We start from the raw sequence: 9,228 nt of genomic DNA on the forward strand, positions 1-9,228 counted from the left end.
GAAGAGAAGGAGCATTTGCTGTCCTGAAGGGGAGTGGCTGCCCAGTAGGAAAAGTTGATGTCATGAAGATGGAAGAACAGGCCCGCACACGTGGCCACTTCACTGTAGAATATGATTGCCTGTGTGGGACAGCCGTGGTTACCACAGAAGCCTCTTGCAGGATTCTCTTTCTTCCCTTTGCTTCATTTAGTTATCCTTTACCCCTCTATAGTAATAGGTTGGGTTTTGATTAATGTTGATTTTAATATGGGGGAAGAATCAAAGAGGATTGGCACCAACTAGTCCTTGTTGGTCATATTTGGATTAATTGATCTTGGTGATAATTGTTTCCTCTGAGAAGACTCAGACTTCTCAGATACAGACATGAATTTGTTCATCTTGTAGTGCCCGAAAAGCATTAGCTCTATTTTTTTGGATGATGACACCAAAGCATGGACACTGACCTGAGGCCAGTAAAGCCAGTCCTGCCCTTGTGGTCCTTTATCCCAATCCCCAGGCCCTCCTGAGCTCCTATTGCCAGAAAGCAGTAGGCCCTTGGCTTGCTGCTATTATCTGATGGAGACAGTAATGTGCTCTGGGATTCTAATAGTATCTCGTTTTTTTACGACTTATGTTTCTTACCACTGGAATAAAAGCTGAGGCAAAAGTGATCATCTATAAAGTTCCTTGAATTCAGGATCTGCTCAATTCTACAGGGAAACAGAAGGAAATAGGGAAAATGAACTGATGGATATTATGTAACTTTAAAAAGTTTAAAAATAATCAGCGGTCTCTGGCCCATACACTGGCGGCAAGCTCAAGATGCTTTGCCCTTCGTCTTCAGTCCTGAGGGTGGGATGTGTTAGAAGGTGCAGGTTTGGAGCCAGATGGTGTTGGCTCCACCATCTACTCGCTCTGGGACCTTGCCCAAGTTACATGAGCTGTCGGTACATCGACTGAAGTCCTCACCTGTGATAGTACCACCTCTTTGTGTTATTGATTTAGCACATTTCATATTAAAAGCCCTTAAAACAGCACCTGGATGTTTGTGTTCAATAAATGCTCTATGATGATTATGATGACGATGATTTCCCTTCTCACTGTAGGCCACTGTATCCTCTCCTCCAATATTGCCTCATGTCACAAAATGGCAATTTCTATATCTTGTTGACATCCAGATAATTGGACCTTACCTCCAAATGAAACTCCCTGGTCATTCCCAGCAAAGGAAAAGAAGAAGAAGCAGAGGAACAGTTAGAAAGATACAAATAGAAAAAATAACTAATCCTTGTGTTCACTCAACGAGCTTTATTATTATCTGTCATATGCAAAATGCTCTACAGGACCTTGGGGAATATAGATTATACACCTGTGCCCGTGGGCGCACACACACACACACACACACACACACGCACGTGTGCACACAATGTTATTTCTACCTTCAAAACACCTATACCTGTCTTCTCCAGGAGGCTTTTTTCTGGGGACCCCAGACAGGGTTTGGGCTGCTCTTCTGTTGGTTCCTAGCACCCTGGACCTGCAGCATTCACTGTGTTAACAGACTTTTAGGAGCCTGCTTGTCTAGAATACTGTGAGCTCTGTGAGTGCGGGAACCTTGTCTTTTGGATTTGCAGCTCCCAGAAGGATGCCTGGTGCCCTGCGTGTTTGCTGGACAGGACAGGACTGGGTGGAACTAGCAGAGGTTGTCTCTTTGGTGCATAGCTTCCTGTTTCACCCCGGCTTTGATATCGTACCCTTAGCCTTAGACCTCACTTTTAGGCCTAATTATTATCCTTGACCCCTTCTTGGTCCCTCTTTACCTGTGACTTTCCCTCTCGCTGTTTTGCCTCCTTGACTTCACTAAACATATTGGGCCTCACCACAGAGTCAAGAGTCAAGAGGGGCCTGTCTTCTCCAATAAGGCACATCTTCTCAACTTTAAAAAAAAAAATTGAAGTATGGTTGATTTCCAATATTGTGTTAGTTTCAGGTGTACAGCAAAGTGATTCAACTGTAGATTTTTTCAGATTATATTCCATTGTAGGTTATTGCAAGATACTGAATAGTTTCCTGGGCAATACAGTAAATCCTTGCTGCTTGTCCATTTTATGTATGGTAGTTTCTGTCTGTTAATCTCATATTCCTAATTTATCCCTCCCCCTCTCCTGTTCCCTTTTGGTAACCATAGTCTATTTCCTATGTCTGGAGTCTATTTCTGGTTTTTTTGTTGTTGTTTGTTTTTTAACTGGGGTATAGTTGCTTTACAGTGTTGTGTTAGTTTCTGCTGTGAAGTGAATCAGCTATGAGTGTACATATATCCCCTCCTCTTGGACCCCCCCACCCCATCCCACACCTCTAGGTCACCACAGAGCACCGAGCTGAGCTTCCTGAGCTGTACATCAGATTCCCACTAGCTATCTGCTTTACACATGGTAGTGTATATATGTCAATTCCAATCTCCCAATTCATCCCGCCCCTCTCCCCCTGCCCTGTGTCCACACATCCATTCTCTATTCGTTTATATTGTTTTTAGATTCCATATATAAGTGATATCATATAGTATTTGTCTTTGTCTGACTTAACTTCACTAAGTATCATATTCTCTAGGTTCATCCATGTTGCTGCAAATGGCAATATTTCATTCTTTTTTATGACTGAGTAGTATTCCACTATTAGATTCTATAATATTCCATATACATACTACATCTTTTTAAGCCAATCATCTGTTGATGGGCACTTGGGTTTTTTCCATGTCTTGGCTATTGTAAATAATATTGCTATGAACATTGGGGTGCATGTATCTTTTTGAATTAGAGTTTTCACTTTTTTCTGGATATATACCCAGGAGTGGGATTGCTGGGTCATAAGATACCTCTATTTTTAGATTTTCAAGGAACCTCCATACTGTTTTCCATGGTGGCTACACCAATTTACATTCCCACCAACAGTGTTGGAGGGTTCCCCTTTCTCCGCACCCTCTCCAGAATTTACTGTTTGTAGACTTTTTGATGATAGTCATTCTGACTGGTGTGAGTTGATATCTCATTGCGATTTTGATTTGCATTTCTCTAATAATTAGTGATGTTGAGCATCTTTTTATGTGCCTGTTGGCTCTCTGTATGTCTTCTTTGGAGAAATGTCTATTTAGGTCTTCTGCCCATTTTTTGATTGGGTTGTTTATTTTTCTGCAATTGAGTTGTATGAGCTGTGTGTATATTTTGGATAATAACCCCTTGTCAGTTGCATTGTTTGCAAATATTTTCTCCCATTTTTGTTTTGTTGATGGTTTTTTTTGCTGTGCAAAAGTTTTTAAGTTTGATTTGGCCCCATTTGTTTATTTTTGCTTTTATTTCTTTTGCCTCAACAAGGCGCATCTTGAGGACACTTAAAGGGATCAACCACAGGCTTCTTGTGCTTCAGAACATCAGCTCCTCAGACTCTGGCTTTTGCATCCCTCAGAGGTGGCCTCTCTCCCTAAAAGACTTCTCTGCCTGTTCACTCACCTTCCCCTAGAAGTGAAACTGGGGACTGGGGAGAGGGTTGGCCAAAAGCTTGGAACAAAGAGCCTCCTATTCGGCTGGGCTTACCTTGCTCTTTCTTCCCTATTCTCCCCAACCAGGCTCTCGAGCACAGAGTTCTCAGGGCCAGCCCATTTCCCCGAGGGCAGCAGACCTGTCCAGCTCATCTCCCAGTCAAGACTCTGCAGCTCCTGGCTTCTGTCAGTGGCTGGAACCTTAGGGCTTTCTGAAAGCAACCACACAATGTGTGTCTGCAACGTGTTTATGCCAGGTGCGTCTCGTGCAGACATTCACAAACACACTGCCAGTTGCTAACCATCATTGGCACTCTTTCCATTGGTCTGAATTGCTGTTCATTTTTCCAATCTACATGGAGAGACGTATCCTTCTGTGACATGCATATGCTCCCTAATATGCGCTGCCCACCAAGACATCTGCTGAGGCGCCTTCCTGGACATTCAGGTTCACAGATTCACCATATACACCCTGATGCCTTCTGCAAAGATCCAGCTCATCTTCCTCTCCCTCTGTGGTTATGTTTAGCCAGACCCTTAATTTGTAATTGTTTTTGAAACTTAGCTTCAAATCTCTCCCCAAACCACAGTGGTATGGTAGAAGGTACAGCTGCCAGGGTTTAGAAGAGTCCTGGTGCCTGTCTTCCCTTGTCTCAGGCCATCTTCTTCTTCTTCTGGAACACTGTAATGGAAAGGAGGACAGACATTTTTTCTGCACTTGTCTGATGGCTCCTTCTGGAACATAAACTAACACATGGCTCATGTGGTGCCAAAGAGGCTATCACGGAGGCTATTGGATGCACTGTGGTTGGTTTTGGAGTTGGCTAGACTGGGAGGATTCCTGGGGAATGTTTTTGCTTTGTCTTTGCTGAGGGTCTGGCTATAAGAACCAACCAAAAATAATGATGGCCTTTGAAAGTCTGGGTTGTACTCTTCAGCTTACTCAAGTCAGTGGTGACTTGGGTTAGATGACATGTTGTTTAAGAAATATATTTTTAACGGGCCACTCTCTACTTCCTGTCTCCAAGTCTTGACCCTGTGGATCAAGATTTTGGACCCTTCACCTACCGATGTTTCTCAATTTCCCTGCCGGGCTGGGAGGCTCAGTCAGATACAGCCAGAACATATACACGGTCACCAGCACTAATCACGAAGGCTCTGGATAAAGAGTCAACTTCTTTGCCTTGCATTCAAGGACCTCCAAAATCTGGCTTCTATTACCACTCCAATGTACTACTCCCTTATTTGAACTCTTGTTTTGATCAAAAGGGCACTCCTTGTTTCATGTAATCTGATATTCTCACTCCTCTGAATCCCTCTCAATCTCCTTTTAGGGCATCTCTTCTTCCATAAATATCAGTTTCTCAAGGGTTTAACGTTGGTATCTTTCCGCCCTTCTCATTTTGTACATGTTCTCATTCACCCAATGGGTTCAACTACCACCACTAAGTCTGCATCTCTGTCTCTGTCCAGAAATCTCTCATGAATTCTAGACCCCGATAATCTCGGTGGATATCTTGGATGTCTCAGTGAACACCTCAAACTTAACATATCCAAAACTGAATTCATATTTTTCCTCAAGCTTGGTTCACCTTCTGTATTTCCTGCCTGAGAGAATAACTCCCTAGCCCAAATTGGCAACTTCCCCTACATTTCTCCCCCATCCTTACTTTTCATCCAAAATTGCAACTCTTGATTCCTACCCCCACAAATACCTTTTCCATCTCAGGAAATTGTATCGCGATATATCCAGCTGCTCAAGACCAAAACTCCTGAGGCCTTCTTGGTAGTTCTTTTTCCATCATTCTCACGTTTAATCCATCAGCAAGTCTTAATAAGTTCTACCGACCAAATATTCCCCAAACCGTTGCTTCTTGTTGAATGAATCCAGGAAGAAGTCACTAGGTTCTGCAGATTTGATACCATAACAACTCCACAGGCTGGTTCCTCCCCTTCATTGCTCTGCCCTTTCTTTAGTTTAGTTTGTACAGGCTATCATAATCACCTTCTTACTAATCTGCCTGTCTCCAGTCTTACATCTTTTATAGAGGTAGTTGATCATTGAAACGATATTTATGGAATGACAAATATACTTGGGAAACAGCTGTGAACAAGGTCAGTATGATGCCTTCCCTATGGGGCTTACATTCTGATGAGAAAGACGGGCATCAAGCCCATACCTGTAAGTATAGCAAGTGGTGGGAGACACTCCCAGGGGCTGTGAGTGTCAAACATGGACAACTAACCTAGCCTTAGGGGGCAGGCAAGTCTTTTCAGTGAAGGACAGTTTCAACTGAAAATGGAGCAATGACTACGAGACAACAAGGAAGAGGAAGAAAGTGAAAGCAAAGGAAGGGCATCCCTACAGAAAAGCATCAAATGACAAATGTGTGATGAATTTCTTTCACATTGTTACCAGTTTGATCTTTCTATCTTCTTTCCTAAAACTTTTTTTTCTGATAAAAAGTTGTACACATTTATTGTGGGATATTTGTAAAATACTGAAAGATTTAGAAAAGAAAATAATATTTATTCACAATCTCACCATCCAAAGACGAGCACTGATTACACTGAAGTGAATTTCCTTTCAGCTGTGTCTATGCACATATGCATTTTCATAATGCATTATGAAAATGCATATGTGCATAGACACAGCTGAAAGGAAATGCATTTTCATAATGATCTCTTTACACTAAAAATCTCATCATATTATTTCCTTTCTTAGAAACAGTCGGTGGCTCCTCACTGTCTAGAAGCCCAAGTGCCTAGCCCAATGCTTGGCAATAAACATTCACTGAATGGATGACTAAATGCATGAGTCAATAAATGTATGCCTGCTCACTTCCATGTGCTCTTCCTCTTTTTCATTACCTATTCGATGAAGTCTTGCCGTGGGGTTTGACTGTATCCAAAGCCTTCTTCAAAGGCTCCAACTCTCATGCCAATCCTAATCTTTTTTCAAAAATTTATTATTTTCTATTGAGTTATAGTTGGTTTACCTCATTACTATATTGGAATATTATATTAGTTTCAAGTGTATAGCATAGTGATTCACAATTTTTATAGCTTAAACTCCATTTATAGTTATTATAAAGTATTGGCTAAATTCCTTGTGCTGTACAATAATCTTTGTAGCTTATTTATTTTATACATAGTAGTTTGTCTTAATGACAATGCTTGTCTTTAAGCACAGATTGTGTTGCTTCTCAGGTCCTTAGCACAGGTTAACTGCCTTCTAGTGTTGTTTTTCTAAGTTTACCTTAGAAGCCTTTCATGCTGAATTGTCTGTTGACAACTCAACATCATTCCATCCCTTCTATACTCCGCCCTTATCTCAGGGGTTGGAAGCCTGAGAACCACACTCCCCAGAATCCTTTACTGCCCATGTTCCCAGCTGGATTCCACAAATGAGAAGCATTCGCCTGAGATTTCGAGTGAGAAAGAGAGGCAGAAATGTTTTTATTGCTCCTCTGGCTGTGGAAGCACCTGTGTGGCTGGGTGGTCCCCTGAAAATTTCCTACCTTGATGCTGGAGGCAGCTGGGATCATCAGTGGTGATTTCTCGCAGTCCTGGAAGCTCTTGATTTTCTAAAGGGTAGAGGCAAACGTGAGAGATGGCCTTTGCTCTTTTGTCCCTTCCTCTTGCCTTCTGTTTTAGGGCTTCTGTTTATCAAAGCCTTGCTGAGCTCTCCTGTGGGCTGGTGTCTGGTGCCTCTTTGTACCCTCTTAACCTGGCTTATTTCCTCACACATACTTGCTGCTGCTGTGAATGACAGTAAACCTGATACTTCATCACTGCAGGCAAAACAACTTACTTAGTGGACACAGCTGCATTTGTTTAGTGATTTAACTTTCTCCCCTACAGTAACATATTGAGGATGTGTATCCTTACCAAACATGACAGAAAAGTACTTAAGACAGGTGAATACCTGTCAGTGACTCAGCTCACTGAGGCTAACACCAATTTTGCAGCACAATAATTGCTCGAGGTACCCACCAATATTTTTTAACTATCTATTGTGTGTCTAGGGACTGCATTAGGCCTAATGGGGGCTGGATGCAGGGGAAAATGAAAACAAACTCGTGTCTAGTTGTTAAGTGCCTGTATGTACCAGGCATGGTGCTAGAGCAGCAGCTGTCTGCCCTTCCTGAAATTACCGTCTAGCCATCTCATTGCTTGATGGTGTCGATGAAAATAACCGATAAACAGTCAATAGTAAGAATAGAAAAGAGTTTTATTTGAGCCAAACTGAGGACTAGCCCAGAAGCCAGCTTCTCTCTGAGAAGCTGCTCCAGAAAAGCAGGGTTTTCAGCAGTTTTATGTCTTGTCAGAGTAAAGAATACTAAACAAGTCAGAGATACATTTCTTCAAGGTTTCAAAAACCATGCCAGCACATACGCATACAGCATGGACAGTATGGCCTTGGCATCTGGGAAGGGAGCCTTAACATCAAAGAAGTACCAGCATTGGCGTCCCAGGAAGAGGGGCATTTAATCTTTATTTTTATCATGGACATTCTTTACTTCTAGTCAATGTGCCCTTTTCTTTAATAATTAAAGCAGATGTACAATGTATGTTTGATAGGCCACAAACAGGCTGTTTTATTTAGCATAAAATTCAGGTTAACTCATGTGTAAGCCAGAATGACTTCCCTATATCTCAATATGTGAAATTTTCTTTTATCAATGGGTATTACTGAAAACAAATGAGGCCTGTTGCTCACTATTCCCACTCCCTCTCCCTGTGACCTTGGCGTGAATGTCATCAAGCTTACCAGGCTTACTGAACCCCCAGCACAGCATTAGACTTTCTAGGAGATGAGGCTGCAAACCAGGCCATGCCTGGGGTTCCCCCAGCATGTTAGCATCTCCATGGTCAGATTCGGCTTGGTCTTTTCAGCATTGCTTGCTTCTTGCTCAGCATTTCATTCGTTTTGGAAAGCTGGTGTGAAAGCCAGTGGCATTCAACCCTAAATACTAGAAAAAAGGCAAGGAGAGTAGTAATGTGATTGTTACCAGGCAGGGGTGGATGAACTTTTACAAATGAACTAGAGCGGTATTCTGTGCCAGGCCACAGGGTGGAATACAGGGGATAGGGTAACACTTAAATACCATATTCTGAGATTTTTAAGGAAAAAGAAAAAAGTAAAAACCCATTAAGTAACTGAATGGTAGTGCAAAGGTGGCCATCCCATGGGCTTAGCTAATGTTTATTGTGTGCTTACTATGTGCCAGGCCCTGTTCCCAATAAGTTACATCAGTGATTCATTTAACCCCACTCATGAGTATGTGCTACTATTATCCCCATCTGACAGGTCAGGCAACGGAGGCAGGAGAAAGGAAGCACCTTACTCAAGGCCACTTAAGTAAGTGGGGTGTGAACCTGGGTAGCTTGATTAAAATAAGGGGACACATATGTATATGTATAACTGATTCACTTTGTTATAAAGCAGAAACTAAAACACCATTGTAAAGCAATTATACTCCAATAAAGATGTTTAAAAAATAAAAGAATATGTAAGAAATGCTATAAAAAATAAAATAAAAAGATGTTTTATTGGAATGATAAAAAAAATAAATAAGGGGACACATCAAGTCCCCATCTTTTGGAATTTCTCCCGGTTCCATATGAGCTAGTCTGATCTGGATGCCCAGAGAAAAGTGGTATTTATTTATTTATTTATTTATTTATTTATTTATTTATTTATTTATTTATTT

This window comes from Delphinus delphis, chromosome 1 (assembly GCF_949987515.2).
Source record: "Delphinus delphis chromosome 1, mDelDel1.2, whole genome shotgun sequence".
NCBI classification, from domain to species: Eukaryota; Metazoa; Chordata; class Mammalia; order Artiodactyla; family Delphinidae; genus Delphinus; species Delphinus delphis.